The sequence below is a fragment of the Sinohyriopsis cumingii genome, chromosome 1 (assembly GCF_028554795.1).
Source record: "Sinohyriopsis cumingii isolate HCF-2022 chromosome 1, ASM2855479v2, whole genome shotgun sequence".
NCBI classification, from domain to species: domain Eukaryota; kingdom Metazoa; phylum Mollusca; class Bivalvia; order Unionida; family Unionidae; genus Sinohyriopsis; species Sinohyriopsis cumingii.
Window position 1 is genome coordinate 74,284,823 of NC_142961.1, and position 15,535 is coordinate 74,300,357.

Sequence of the window (15,535 nt, forward strand, 5' to 3'; positions counted from 1 at the left end):
TAGCACACCACCATGGAGGAAAGATGGATAGTAGTAGCAGGATGCTACATTGATTTAAACATTAGATACACTCTTCACTTATTTCCCAAAAAGAAGGCGTCTCAGACAGTGGGAACAGCTCATGACGTTAATGAGGACAAGCTAGTCAGTTACGAAGTATTCAGTGATGTGTGTGCACACTTTGCTGCCTTGTGTGATGTGTGTGCACACTTTGCTGCCTTGTGTGATGTGTGTGCACACTTTGCTGCCTTGTGTGATGTGTGTGCACACTTTGCTGCCTTGTGTGATGTGTGTGCACACTTTGCTGCCTTGTGCTATAAGACAGTCAAAAGAAAAAAAGATGTTACCGGATTCCCTTCCCTCCAATTATCCATCAGATGTTGAAGTTCTCATACACATCCTCACCACACCTGGAAAAAGGACAGACCCTGATGACATATCTTCTGGCAACCCAGATCCTGCAGACTGTAGACCAAGAAGTGGAAGAATATTAGGGTAAGATGTTTTTGAATAACATTAACATTACAAGAGAAAGTTAAGTGCAAATTACAGAATTGTACTTATCTCCATTGGGTTGTCAGGTATCACAATAATTGGTCTCCTCAAATGGAGATGGGCACAAGGCCCTCACAGTTTTATTAATAGCTCTAATTAGGACTATTACTAAAATTTAGAGGATCCCCAAACACATATACTCTTCAAGGTATCTATCTCATTGAACTTGGTTAATGATGTGAAGAAGAAAAAAATACAGGAAGTTACACCTGCCATTGTGCATTGTAGCTCAAGATTTTGTGAGCAGATATATTAAAAAGAAGCTGTTCTTGTTTGATAAATAAAATGTCATATATCTATTGTAAAACAATAGTGTAAACTGTCTGGAGTTTTCAGGCATAAACCAACAGTATTTTCTAGGTTTTTATTGTTGGTCGAATTTTCTGCTTTTTTTTATATATAGATATTGAGATTGTCATTATTAGATCTTTCAGTTTCCTATTAATGGTTAACATATTTCATGTCCTCCAGTTTGATTCTTAATTGTAAATATGAAAATGAAAGTATGAAAAAAGTTTGCATTAGTGTTCTCACAACAGAAAGGATAATAAGGCTAATTGTATTTCCCCTTGTTCTCAAAGAAAATGAAGAATTTTGTTTGGTTGTGGGACATGCAAGACAGGATTCAGGGGTGAGTTACTTCCCGCTTGGGGTTTATCTGCACTTTGCATTAGAACTATTTCATTTTCTAAATTAGTAATTTCAGTGCTCTTTTTATATACAGATGCTGACAAAAGTTTCCACCATTATGAAAATACTTATGTTGAAGAAGCAATCCTTGAGGAGAATCCTGTGCAGTGTTTTCTGAGGGAAGATGTGGAGAATGATAAGGAGGGTATAGAAGTTTCTTTTATAATTAATTATAATAATAACAATAATACATGTAACAATAATAATATTATTATTGTTATTATTATTATTATTATTATTATTATTATTATTATTATTGTTATTATTATTTGCCTAACAAGGGTAGTTCAGTTAGAATGCAAATGTAACTAGTCTCATTTAAGGCGCTCAACTACATTTTACCTTCATGCATTTATCATTCTTGCAAATTGTGATGGAACAAGAAAATTCATTTCTCTGAACATATAAATTGTATTAAACAAAATTATTAATGTGCAAACAGACAAAACATTTGAAAATAAAACAGGAATTTTACTAAACTATGACATGTAGAAATCAATTAAAATCGAGTTTTAAATATCTGAGATATTTTTCTTTTGAACTTTTGACAGTAATAGTTAATCTAGCTGATTTGGGTAAAGAATTCCATATCCTTGTTCAAGAATATTTAAAACATCATCTAAGCTGTTCAGTTTTGGGTTTTGGAAATTTCAGCTGGCTGTGTGAGGTTGACCATAATACATGGTGCCCATAACTTTCATCAGATAGTTGTCTCATGTATTCAGGCATAGTGTATTACACTTTATACATTTTAGACAAGTACTGCCTTTTAAAACTTTATTCATTTATTTGAAACCATTTCAGATGAAGTAAAAGAATATTAAATGGTGTGTCAAAAGGAGCAACCAGAATTAGGTGAGCTACTCTCTTTTGAATCTTAATTATTCTTTCTAAATGTCCCTTGGGACATTTTCCTTGTGTTGTCAAGCAATAGTCAATCAGTTGCTGTTGCTGTTGTGGGTTTAACGCCATTTTTCAGCACACGATAGGCTATGCATGGCGGCCAGTATTAATGGTGGAGGAAGAACCCAGGAAAACCCATGACCCACGAGAAGCTACTGGCAGGCTTTCTCGCATACCCACATTGGCCGAATCCTTCACTCGAACCTCAGTCAGTTGCAAAATTATGCATTTTAGTACACTATTCTACTTTGCATTGGTAGATATTTCTTAATTCTATTTTGCATGGGTAGATATTTCTTATTTCTACTTTGCATGGGTAGATTTTTCTTAATTCTACTTTGCATTGGTAGATATTTCTTAATTCTATTTTGCATGGGTAGATTTTTCTTATTTCTACTTTGCATGGGTAGATTTTTCTTAATTCTACTTTGCATTGGTTGATATTTCATATTTCTACTTTGCATGGGTAGATATTTCTTAATTCTACTTTGCATTGGTAGATATTTCTTAATTCTATTTTGCATTGGTAGATATTTCTTATTTCTACTTTGCATGAGTAGATATTTCTTAATTCTACTTTGCATGGGTAGATATTTCTTAATTCTACTTTGCATGGGTAGATATTTCTTAATTCTACTTTGCATGGGTAGATATTTCTTATTTCTACTTTGCATGGGTAGATATTTCTTATTTCTACTTTGCATGGGTAGATATTTCTTAATTCTACTTTGCAATGTTATTTTACTTGATAGGGATCTACATATGTTGTCAGTGTTAGGGATCTACATATGTTGTCAGTGTTAGGGATCTACATATGTTGTCAGTGTTTATCAAGAGGTGGACAAGATGGTAGACAATGCACCCAGGTCTACCAAATTTTGTTTTCAGGCCACTTAACTGCTAGGTTTTAAAGCCCATGAAAGTACTGGCCACATCTACATATTTTTCTTTTTAGGCAACAGTCCAGCTTGAACAATTTATACCATTCTTCTGATTTTTAAAACAGAAAGTTTCTCAGAGTGGAATGTTTCTTAAATGAGTCAGTTACCATACATTTTAATTTTGTTTTATTTATAACCATTTTATTTTGTTTTGACTGCCGCTCAGTATTTCTTATATCAGAGTTGAATAGAGCTTCTACTCTAATTACGTCAACACATGAAGTTGTTAAGGTAGCATCTTCTTTAGAAAAGTTTTTGTTTGTGCTCCATTTATGAAAATAAGAAAAGCAAATGCTCCATTTATGAAAATAAGAAAAGCAAATGGTTTCAAAATAGACTTCAGAGGAACACCCAGTTTGAGTTTTATTGGGCTAGATTCCACATTTCCTATCATGACTCTTTGTATCCTGTCAGTTAGGTAGGATGAGCACCAGTTTATTGCATAAGCATTAAATTTACAGCAATTTAACTTAACATTCATGCTAGGTTCCCATTGTCAGTTTAACAGTCTGTGGGTTCTATTGAAGCTGTTTTGCATGAATGACCCTTGCGAAAACCCTATTGATCTTTGTGAAAGAATGAGAATGTTTGAAAATAATCACAAACTTGCTTAGTAATCAGTTTCTCAAAAATGTTATTGTTGTTGTTGTAGTGTTTAACACCATTTTTCAGCACATGATAGGCTGTACATGGCGGCCAGTATTAATGGTGGAGGAAGAACCTGGGAAAACCCGGAAAGAACCACCGACCCACGAGAAGCTACTGGCAAGCTTTCTCACATACCGACATTGGCTGAATCCGAGACTCGAACCCACGCAGGCAGAGGTGAGATGGCAGTGATCCGTAACGGAGAGTGCTTTAGACCACTCGGCTACTCGGGGCCCCCCAAAAATGTTAGATAATATAGGTAGAATTTAAATGCTTATGTGGTTTCCTGGGTCATGCCTCATGCCATTTGCATGTATTGGGGTTACTTTTGCTTGTTTTAATTTATCTGGAAAAACACAAAATTGATCCTCTCATTAATGAGGTAAGTTATAGATTGACATACTACATGGGCAGCAGTTTTTATGGGTTTTCGATCTGTTTCATCGAGCTAAGTGATTTTTTAAAATATACTTTGGCTCTCAAAAGCATACAGTATTCATCATAATCACTTAATATATATAGATATATATACACTGACAATTGAAAATTCAAATGAAGGCTGGTTCTATTGTGACTTTGCATTAACTCAGTGCCCCCTGGCGATTCTTTTCATTTCACCTGAAATCTGGGTAAGAGAGGCATTTTTGGGATTACTTCTGATTGCATTTAAACACATGATTTTGAGAGATTTTCATTTTGGCAGATGCATAGATGTGTGTTTTTGAATTTGCCCATTCATGTGATGGGGTGAAAATTTGATTTTTTTATTCTTTATATTAGACCCAAGATTTTTTGTCTTGGCCCCATTTTACTCCAAATCTAAAACTTTCCATACCTTTTGCAAAGATTTATTTGTCCATGTACAGTTCAGACCAGTCTGTTTAAGTGCCAAAAATCTAAAATCCAGACACAAACTCCAGTAATTTTCAGCCCACAGAAATTGGTCTAAAAAATTATGTTTTTTTCCTCCCTGTAACATGAGTAGAAAGTCAACATTATTTGGTATCATTGTAGAACTACATCTTTCTCCTTGTCTGTAATGCCACCTACTTTGGTGTCTTAAATGACGTTAACATCACAGATCTCAGAAGTAGGGTACTACATCATGACATAAACATGGCATGCATGCATAATGAGTTAACACAGTTGTGGCGTTTTTGTGACTAGTGGTCTGAGTTTTTTTGCTGACATAATTATTATGTTCATAAAAGTAATAGTTAAAATATCTGCTATTTCATGTACACATTTGGTTAAATCTCTATTGTAGTCTAATTGGGCAGGCACCAGGCTTTTCAGTGAAGGACTAAATTCTTTAAATATTGCCTAGGTATTGCTGTCATTATATGTGGCTTGTTTATAGTCATAGTTTTTCTTTGTGTTTCATATTAGGTTGCCAGCTATTTTCACTGTTATTTATAGCATTCCCAGTTTTTAAATCCATGAATCTTTAATGCAATATAGATAAGAGTCCCCTCTCCTTGTTTAGTATCCATATCTTTTCTTACAAAACTTTTACTTTTAATGTCAAGTTATCAGTCATTAACATGACCATTGAAATATGTTTCACACAGATCAAGTAATCTCTCATTAACATGACCATTTAAATATGTTTCACACAGATCAAGTAATCTCTCATTAACATGACCATTGAAATATGTTTCACACAGATCAAGTAATCTCTCATTAACATGACCATTGAAATATGTTTCACTCAGATCAAGTAATCTCTCATTAACATGACCATTTAAATGTGTTTCACACAGATCAAGTAATCTCTCATTAATATGACATTTAAATGTTTCACACAGATCAAGTAATCTCTCATTAACATGACCATTGAAATATGTTTCACTCAGATCAAGTAATCTCTCATTAACATGACCATTTAAATGTTTCACTCAGATCAAGTAATCTCGTTAACATGACCATTTAAATATGTTTCACACAGATCAAGTAATCTCTCATTAACATGACCATTTAAATATGTTTCACACAGATCAAGTAATCTCTCATTAATATGACCATTTAAATATGTTTCACAGAGATCAAGAATATGTACAGATCACTTCTGATTATGCAATGGTCTAATATCATCATACCTTACACTGAGATTTGTCATTCTTAGACCCTTCTTTACAAGTACTCAAATATTATTGTGCCTTACATTGAGGTTTATCATTCTTTAACCCTATTTTACAAGTACTCTAATATCATAATACATTACATTGAGGTTTGTCATTCTTAAACCCTTCTTTACATGTAGGCTAATATCATGTCCTACATTGATGTTTGTCATTCTTAAACCCTACTTTAAAATACTCTAATATCATTATGCCTTAAATTGAGGTTGGTCATTAAACCCTCCTTTACAAGTCCTGATGTTCAAAGTGGCTGACTATCATTATTACCATAAACACAGGATATTAGTCTGAGTATGTGGTATCACGGTACCAATTGTTTTTCCATATACCTCAATGCTAATGTTTTGTGAAATAAATATACTTTCTGTCCTACTTGGGCATGCATGTCACACACTGTCATATAGAACAATGCTAGATTGTCAATTTGACAATGACATAACCAGGTACTCCATTGCATTTAAGAGAGATAACTCTACTGGAACTAGACAGGGGTAAGAGTTATCTAGTCACAACAAGCACATTTTCAGCCATGTGTACCATATTTTAAAAAAATCATAAAAAATACAAAATATGATCTAGATAGAAATTAACACAAACTCACATGTTGCCAAGAGGCTCAACATTTTTTTAAGCCAAACAGAAAGTACAACTCTTACATAATGCACCAATCACAGCTAGTGTTGTTCTTTAATTCTGAATACAATGTTCCATACACCTTAAGCTCCGCCCACCTGGACTTGCGCAATTGGTACCGTTATACCATGTAATTTGAGATCTGTAGTGTCATAAACTCAGTATTTTTATAATCTGTTTTCATTTATACCTTAATTATTAAATAAATTATATGTATGAGAGGCATCAAGGAAGTTCTATGTTTTAGAAGTACAATTGATTTGAGAAGTGTCAGAATCTTTGATGGGTGCTTCCATTGCTCTTTCACAGTAAGAATTTGTTTAGCTATTGTTAACATTTGATGGCATTTCATTGTTGCTTTTGCAAATTAGCATTGTATTAGATGTGACAGTACATATTTATTTGAAATTATTACATGCATGACAGTTTTGATTGTACATAATATCTGTTTACATTATGGATTGTGTCTTATGTAAAACTGAATTTACTATTGTTTTTGCAATACTTAAAGTGGAAATGGCATTCTCCACTTTGACACTCACCTAAACAGGTAGCTTTGTTTCCAAGGAACAAAGTTAATGTTTGTGCCCAAGTGTTCCATATGCATGACACAGTAGGCTTCCCATGATGCATACATGTGATTCTAGTGGCAGTAGGCCAAAAATAATATTTTAAAGGCTGTCTACAACACATATCCACATCAGTAATATGGCCATCCTCACCATAATGTGGCCAGTCTCACCACAATGTGGCAAGCTGCACCATATGTGGCCAGTTTCATCACAGTACTGGCAGTAGCCATTTTTAGTTCTTGAAGATCCCAGAATATGTTTATGTTGCAAAGTAATTGGGCTGTTCCCATTTGCTCAAGTGGGTGTTGTCTTTATTGCATAAGTGTAGCTTCACTTTTATTGTGCCATTTATGATCAAGAAAAAGTACTATGTTATATAATTGATTGAAATTTTTAGGGATTTATCAAAATAGTATTCACTATTTGTACTTCTGCATCAATTCAAGGAGATAAATCTAAAATCATGATTCTTCATTCAGAGCAATTTTTAGATTGTATGGCATACAGTAGGTCTTCGTCCTCTTTGTGTTTGGTATGTTGTTTGTCCCACACTGATGCTTTGTCCTCCTGCTTGTATAATAATGGTTTTATTTGGCCATAAGTCCATCTGCATAATGTTGGAGAGGACTATATTTTGCATCTCAAAGTGTTTTCACAATAATATGATAATTGTTCTTGGTTCAGTTTGTTTCACAAAGATGAGCCAATAAGTTGAGTTCTGTTTTGCTTATCTGGTTTGGGTGACATGCTTTTATGGTGTGTATTCACACACCTCAATTACTTCATCAGCTTTGTTAGGTCTTCTACCCACCTCGGATGTGGGAGGTTGTGGGTTTGATCCCTGGTCGAGTCATACCAAAGACTTACAAAAATGGTACTTACAGATTCCTTGCTTGGTGCTCAGCATTACAAGGTTAGTGTTAGGACTGGTCGGCCTGGCATCGGGATAATGTGACTGGGTGGGACATCATGCTACATGTCTGTGACATGATGCCCCAGTGCTAGACATCACTATAAACTGCCACACTGCAGACATCATAGCGATATGACTGAAAAAATTGTTAAAGCTATGTTAAAAATCCAAATCACACACACAAACACACACACAGATCTACCTTGGTGCTACAGGTCTTCTTGCTTTTCTAATTTTAGGAGTTTGGTCTGTGTTGTGACACTAACTGACATGATTCCCTTCTTTACACTGGTGCAGTATCTTTTGTTTTGATGGTTTTTAGCCCAGTTGTCATGCTTTTAACCTTCTCTTTTAATTCTACAATAAGATTTGGTTGTTTATTACACATAATGATCAAGGAGTCATAAGACAGATTTTAATCCACCTGTCTGTGGTAAGTGGAGTCCATTTTTTTCTGTGTTAATTGTTTGCAAGATTGTAAATCCTTGTTCATTGCAGAGCCAAGAATACACTAATCCATCTCCTTAACTGGCTTCAATTGATCAGTTGGTTGTGATGCTGAAGTGTCACTGGTGGATTATGGTCACCAGTATCATTACTTTGATCACTTGAATTTACATTTGATTAGGTTATATGTTCCTCATTATCTCCATTTCCTACATTACTTATCTCCAAGGCTTTTGATACAGTTTCGTGGTTTACCAAACTACAGCAAGCTTTGTAAATTTGGCTGATATTGTCAGGTGTATTCTTTCCCTTGCTGTATGTATAAGGATGGGGACTGAGTAGTGGTAATTTGTTCTACACACCTCTTCCTCATTTCCCTGAATATTGAAGCCAGATCATATACCTATTCCCTACATAGTGAAGCCAAATCATATAGCCTATTTCCTGAATAGTGAAGCCAATCGTATAGCCTATTCTCTGAATATGAAGCCAATCATATAGCCTATTTCCTGAATATGAAGCCAATCATATAACCTATTTCCTGAATAGTGAAGCCAATCATATAGCCTATTTCCTGAATATGAAGCCAATCGTATAGCCTATTTCCTGAATAGTGAAGCCAATCATATAGCCTATTTCCTGAATATGAAGCCAATCGTATAGCCTATTTCCTGAATAGTGAAGCCAATCATATAGCCTATTTCCTGAATATGAAGCCAATCGTATAGCCTATTTCCTGAATAGTGAAGCCAATCATATAGCCTATTTCCTGAATATGAAGCCAATCGTATAGCCTATTTCCTGAATATTGAAGCCAATCGTATAGCCTATTTCCTGAATAGTGAAGCCAATCATATAGCCTATTTCCTGAATATGAAGCCAATCGTATAGCCTATTTCCTGAATATTGAAGCCAGTCATATAGCATATTCTCTGAATATTGAAGCCAAATCATATAGCCTATTTCCTGAATATGAAGCCAATTGTATAGCCTATTTCCTGAATGTTGAAGCAAAGTCATATAGTCTTTTCTGTAAATATAGTGTCAGTTAGTAGTGCCACTGTGATATGTTACAGTTATGTGTAGATTTTCATCCTCATCATGGAATTTGATAAAAATTTCCTTGTGATTTGTACCCCAAATCATTACATTAAAAGATATGTATAGCAAATATCATATGGGAGAAAACTAATGGTCACACTATGTAGATTGCATACAACCTGCACGAATTCTGGTTTCTGTTGCATTTGTCCAATATGTAGACTGTTGTGTGCCATATTGAATTCAGGCTGATCATCTTCCTGAAGTTGTGTATGATTTATAGATTCCATATTGTCAGAAAAATTGTTACTTATGGTAAGTTGATGTGAATCCTGACAAGGAGCCAGATGATTGCATTTGGTGTTTTGTGACACAGCAGCACAAGTAGGTTATTTAGTTTTTTGTTTGAAATCCACTTCTGGGTTGTGTCATGGTTAGCCATTTTGAAAACTCCTTTGGTTGAATCTCATGGATAATTTATTCCTGAATTTTTATTAAAGTTCACAATGTTTGTTCATTAAAAGTTTTGATACTTTTGTCAACACAGTCTTGAATTTATTAAATCACATGAAGGTTTAAAAACAATTTGGAGGTCCCAAGTGGCCAGGTGGTCTCATGTGCTCTCCGTTATGGATCACTGCCATTTCACCACTGTCTGTGTGGTTCAAGTCTTGGATTCAGCCAATGTGGGTATGTGAGAAAGCTTGCCAGTAGCTTCTCATGGGTTGGTGGTTCTTTCTGAGGTTTTCCTGGGTTCTTCCTCCACCAGTAATGCTGGCCGTCATGTATAGCCTATCATGTGCTAAAAAATAGTGTTAAACCCTACAACAACAACAGCAGCAACAACAAATTTTTGGAGCAGTATTATAGATAATAAATAGAACTAGGTCAACTTACATGACAGCCATCTCTTAATTATATACTCTGTGTATCACATGAAAACTGGGTCCATCATTTTAAAATAAATATCAGTCATAATGTTTTATGATTTATTTTTATTACAATAAATATGACTTTAAAAAGTATGTAATAAAGAATCATTTTTTTGTCTACATAAATATAATTTTTACAATCCATTTTGATGACATCATTTGTTACATTTATGGAGAAATATGTTTGGAGGTAAGCCATTACTGATTAAATCAGGCAGTTTACTTGTTTGTATTTTGATTTTAATCATTTTAACAATAACATTTTTCAGTTACAAAATCATTACCTGCTTACATTTCATTTATTTTCAGAGTCCTTTGCCTGCCCCCATTTCAGTAAAATTGGATGTAGTGAGGTGCCCATGATGGAAGGTGAACCTCAGTTTGATTTTGTTTACCCAGACTGTGAAATTGAAGACTGTGTCATTAGGCAAAAGAAGGGGATTGCACATATGACATGGTATTTGTTCACTGTGTTTAAAAACAATAGACATAAAATATAAAGAGATGTCCTAGAATGCTAATTTTTGCTACATAAACTAATAATGTTTATATTGCTTGCAGATAGGTAACAAGAAACAAATGTTACTGCCAGCAAATTCACCTGTGTTCATTACTCTCCACAAAAGGCACTCATCTTTTTCATCTGGTGTGTTACACCACATACAGGAAGTTTCACAGGTTTTATTACATCCATCATGGTATAACATGTACTAGAAATCAGATACTTGGGATTTTTAATCCATAAATTACATAAATTTTAGAAAGATTCATAATGTATTCTTCCTTAAATTGTGTAATTTTCCTTTGCAGGAAATGTGAGAGTATTGCTTTACACTGCAGTAAAGATGGCTTCCACTGGGGAGAAGGTTCCAAGACCAGAGCATTCACCTTCATTGAATGTAGACTTCATTTATGTGGACACTGTGCTTAATCAACACCAGTCACAACTGAGCCAGAGACACAATGTTTTTGTTTTTTTTTTAATTTTTTAACTTGAGTTCCAAATATAATATTATCAGCAATTTCAAGTTAACCAAAAATTTTTAATCCAGTATTTACTTCACATGGAATGAGAGATTTTATTTTTCACACTGCACTGTCTGGTAAAGGAACTCAGAATAGCATTACAGTATTGGCATAAGGATTCGATTGTCATGGCCATTTTAACACATTGTGACAGCACTTGATGTATTTAAGATTTTTTCTTTTTTAATAGTGGAGATAATAATATGAGGGGATGAAACTCTTACACCTCTCAAGTCCGAATTCTTTCAGTAGTTATCTAAGGTATCAAATTATCTCTGGAGTGACAAATAAAAACATTCATTACATTCTTACACTATATTTGACCCAAGTTGTAAAATGACATTGAATTCAAGTGGAAAGCATTGGCTGAGTCTGGACAAAGTTCAAAATGACTACCTCTCTGCAAAAACAACTTATAAACAGTGGGCCTAGAAGTTTAAGGAAGATTATTCAAAAGATGTGGCCCATCATTCAAACAGCCTACAAACGGAGATACTTTTGCATTCTGTCATGTATGCAATCAACATTTTAACATCAATCATGGTGTCCAAGAACATTTAAAAAAGCATGATTTATTGAAGAATATTTAAAAGCCCAAGATAAAACTTACTGAGTTTCATTTAGGATAGTTTAAAAATATTCAGCAATATTTGATTCTATTAAATTATTAATGGACGTTGTCCATATGTGCTAAATACACCTCTCCCTCAATAACTAGTGCACAACGGGGTCCACAAACATTGACCGCACTGTAAGCGAGGGCACAAGTTACCGAGGGACCTCCAAAATTTTTAAAAAAATCCACTTCAACATTGAGAAAACTGCTAGGGGGAAGTTAGGGGACTAGACTGTTTAATGACAGAATCCATGTTTTACAATCACGTCGATATTATCTGTTAATAACACGCTTTTTCTAATGAAGTTGTTCATTATTCTGTATAAATAACATTTATTTTCAAAATGTCCAACATGTGAAGATCGTTCCAACTGGTTTCAACAACCATCACGTGTACATGAAAACATCTGTGTATTATGTCACTGCTTTTTGTTTTGTTGATTAGTCTGGTTCCTGGAGTGGTATTTAATAGTATTCTGCCAAATCAGGAATCTGTTCGCAATGAACTAGACAAACTGTTGATACATCACCAGACAAGATTCCTTTTTTTCTCAAAAACAAGCGACATATATTTTGTGAGACAATCGTCTACATCGAAACTCAATTTTTGATTTGTTCAAATAGTACATTATTGATGTCGTGATAATAGTGAAATATCTCATCATTCTTGAGGATATTTCTTAGTATTAGTTCAGGAATTCTCTGAAACTCACTTACCCACAGTTGTCTGTATCTGTCTAACCAAACTCTTTATTTTACGAAGTATTCTTTTAGCTTGGTTGCCTTGCTATCGTTGATCACATTTATGAATGAGACGGTTAATTTAAGGTCGTTTATGTTACATACACAATAATTTTTTAACGTTGCTCAATTTATCCATGAACTGAGTTCACCTGACATACAACAGGGCTGCTAGATTTTAAGTTTGTAGGATTTGCATGCCTTTTAACTGTTCTTTTTATCCACCTCCTATATTTAATTAAAAACACATAATTAACGTGATAATACAAAAGAATTCAGCTTTTAATTCAGTGCAACACTACAAGAAATACTTCCACGAGTGAGTAGTATAATACATTTTTGACATGTTGGGGTCAGGGAACACTATAATTAATTTCTGTGCAATGCAGCATTATACCTTACATGGGGAGTCTTTGTTTCATGTCTATATCTGTTCTTTTGTGTGAAGTTAATAGTCTTGAAAATGTTTCTCTAGAGACAGAATCTGTGTTACATAAAAGCTTTATTTGTACTCATACACCATCACTAACTACACCATCACCAACTACACCATCACCAACTATACCATCACCAACTGCACCATCACTAACTACACCATCACCAACTGCACCATCACCAACTACACCATCACCAACTGCACCATCACTAACTACACCATCACTAACTACACCATCACCAACTACACCATCACCAACTGCACCATCACTAACTACACCATCACCAACTGCACCATCACCAACTACACCATCACCAACTGCACCATCACTAACTACACCATCACTAACTACACCATCACTAACTACACCATCAACTGCACCATCACTAACTACACCATCACCAACTGCACCATCACTAACTGCACCATCACCAACTGCACCATCACTAACTACACCATCACCAACTGCACCATCACTAACTACACCATCACCAACTACACCATCACCAACTACACCATCACCAACTGCACCATCACTAACTACACCATCACTAACTACACCATCACCAACTGCACCATCACCAACTGCACCATCACCAACTACACCATCACCAACTACACCATCACCAACTGCACCATCACCAACTGCACCATCACTAACTACACCATCACTAACTACACCATCACCAACTGCACCATCACTAACTACACCATCACTAACTACACCATCACCAACTACACCATCACTAACTACACCATCACTAACTACACCATCACTAACTGCACCATCACTAACTACACCATCACTAACTACACCATCACTAACTGCACCATCACTAACTACACCATCACCAACTGCACCATCACCAACTGCACCATCACCAACTGCACCATCACCAACTACACCATCACTAACTACACCATCACTAACTACACCATCACCAACTACACCATCACCAACTACACCATCACCAACTGCACCATCACTAACTACACCATCACCAACTGCACCATCACTAACTACACCATCACTAACTACACCATCACCAACTACACCATCACCAACTGCAACATCACTAACTACACCATCACTAACTGCACCATCACTAACTACACCATCACAAACTACATTTAGTAAACATAGTTTGAAAACATATGCTGCCAAGTCTTAATTTCTCTGGTTAATTTACTACAAAGTCAGTCTGGTGAAAGAAGCAAAACTTGATGAACCTTGATGCAGTCATGTTATATCTGTTGCTGTGATCAAATTATGTCAACTAATATTCGATCATGTTTCATAAAATCTATTGTCTACTTATGCTTTTTTCTGTAGTCTTAACGCTCTTAGCTACTAAACTGTCACAAAAATTTTGCTGTCTGCATACCTATATAAATAACCATATCATAAGATTTCTTCAACTATTTAGCCCTTGATCTTCTTTTACGCATATCAAGTCCTTTGTCTTATTCCTTTAGAACACTTCCTGCCCTCCCCTTTCTTTTTCAACAGCATTTTATCTTAGTTTTGTAGTTTGATATAATCATGTAACCATTTAAGCATGTTTAGCCATTTTTAGTTTAATATTTTCATATTTTATTAAAATAATTTATTAGTTTTCTCTGTGTTTAACTGAATCCAACAAGCTGATATATGTTAGGGAAGGTTGCATCTAACCAGTGATGTGTTTGTTAAAGAAGACATTGCATTCTTTTCTCAGAAAAGAGTGTATTATATACATAATGTTTTAACTACGCTTGGAATTTATAAACATGGTTTTTTATTAACTTCAAAATTCTATAGACTTGCAATGTTCACAAAACAGATGCTTCACTTATATGCCTGAAACTTATCTAACACCAAATCTACCAAGATGTGATAGATGATTTTAAAATTATTTAAGCTCCAAAATACCTTGACTTGTTGATGTAGGATTAAATTACAAATTATTGTAAAATCAGAACTTAATATGCATGATTTTATTTCAGTTAATTTATGTATAATAAATATCCATGACATAAATTAGTATGGAGAGAAATGGTGTGACCACAAAACAATTCATTCACCACTGATTCATCTGCTTACTTCCAAAATCAAAAACTTAATATCATTTGTAACGTATTCCCATTAATGTTGTTGATTTAACAGGGAGTGTCATGCATGTTAATTAATACCTTACTGGTGTATTCCCATTAATGTTGATGATTTAACAGTGAGTGTCATGCATATTAATTAATACCTTATTGATGTATTCCCATTAATTTTGTTGATTTAACAGTGAGTGTCATGCATGTTAATTAAT

The 15,535-nt window shown here is 34.7% G+C and overlaps 1 protein-coding gene and 1 long non-coding RNA gene across 6 annotated transcripts in view; both read left to right on the forward strand.

Annotated features, from left to right (window-relative positions):
• LOC149807126 (protein EFR3 homolog B-like) overlaps window positions 1-15,535 on the forward strand; it is a 138,046-nt gene that overhangs the window by 99,103 nt on the left and 23,408 nt on the right. The window lies entirely within an intron of this gene.
• Window positions 1,296-10,858, forward strand: LOC149807127 (uncharacterized). Its single transcript, XR_016421847.1, has 3 exons — window positions 1,296-1,390; window positions 2,050-2,100; window positions 10,726-10,858. It is a non-coding gene; the product is annotated as an uncharacterized LOC149807127 (long non-coding RNA).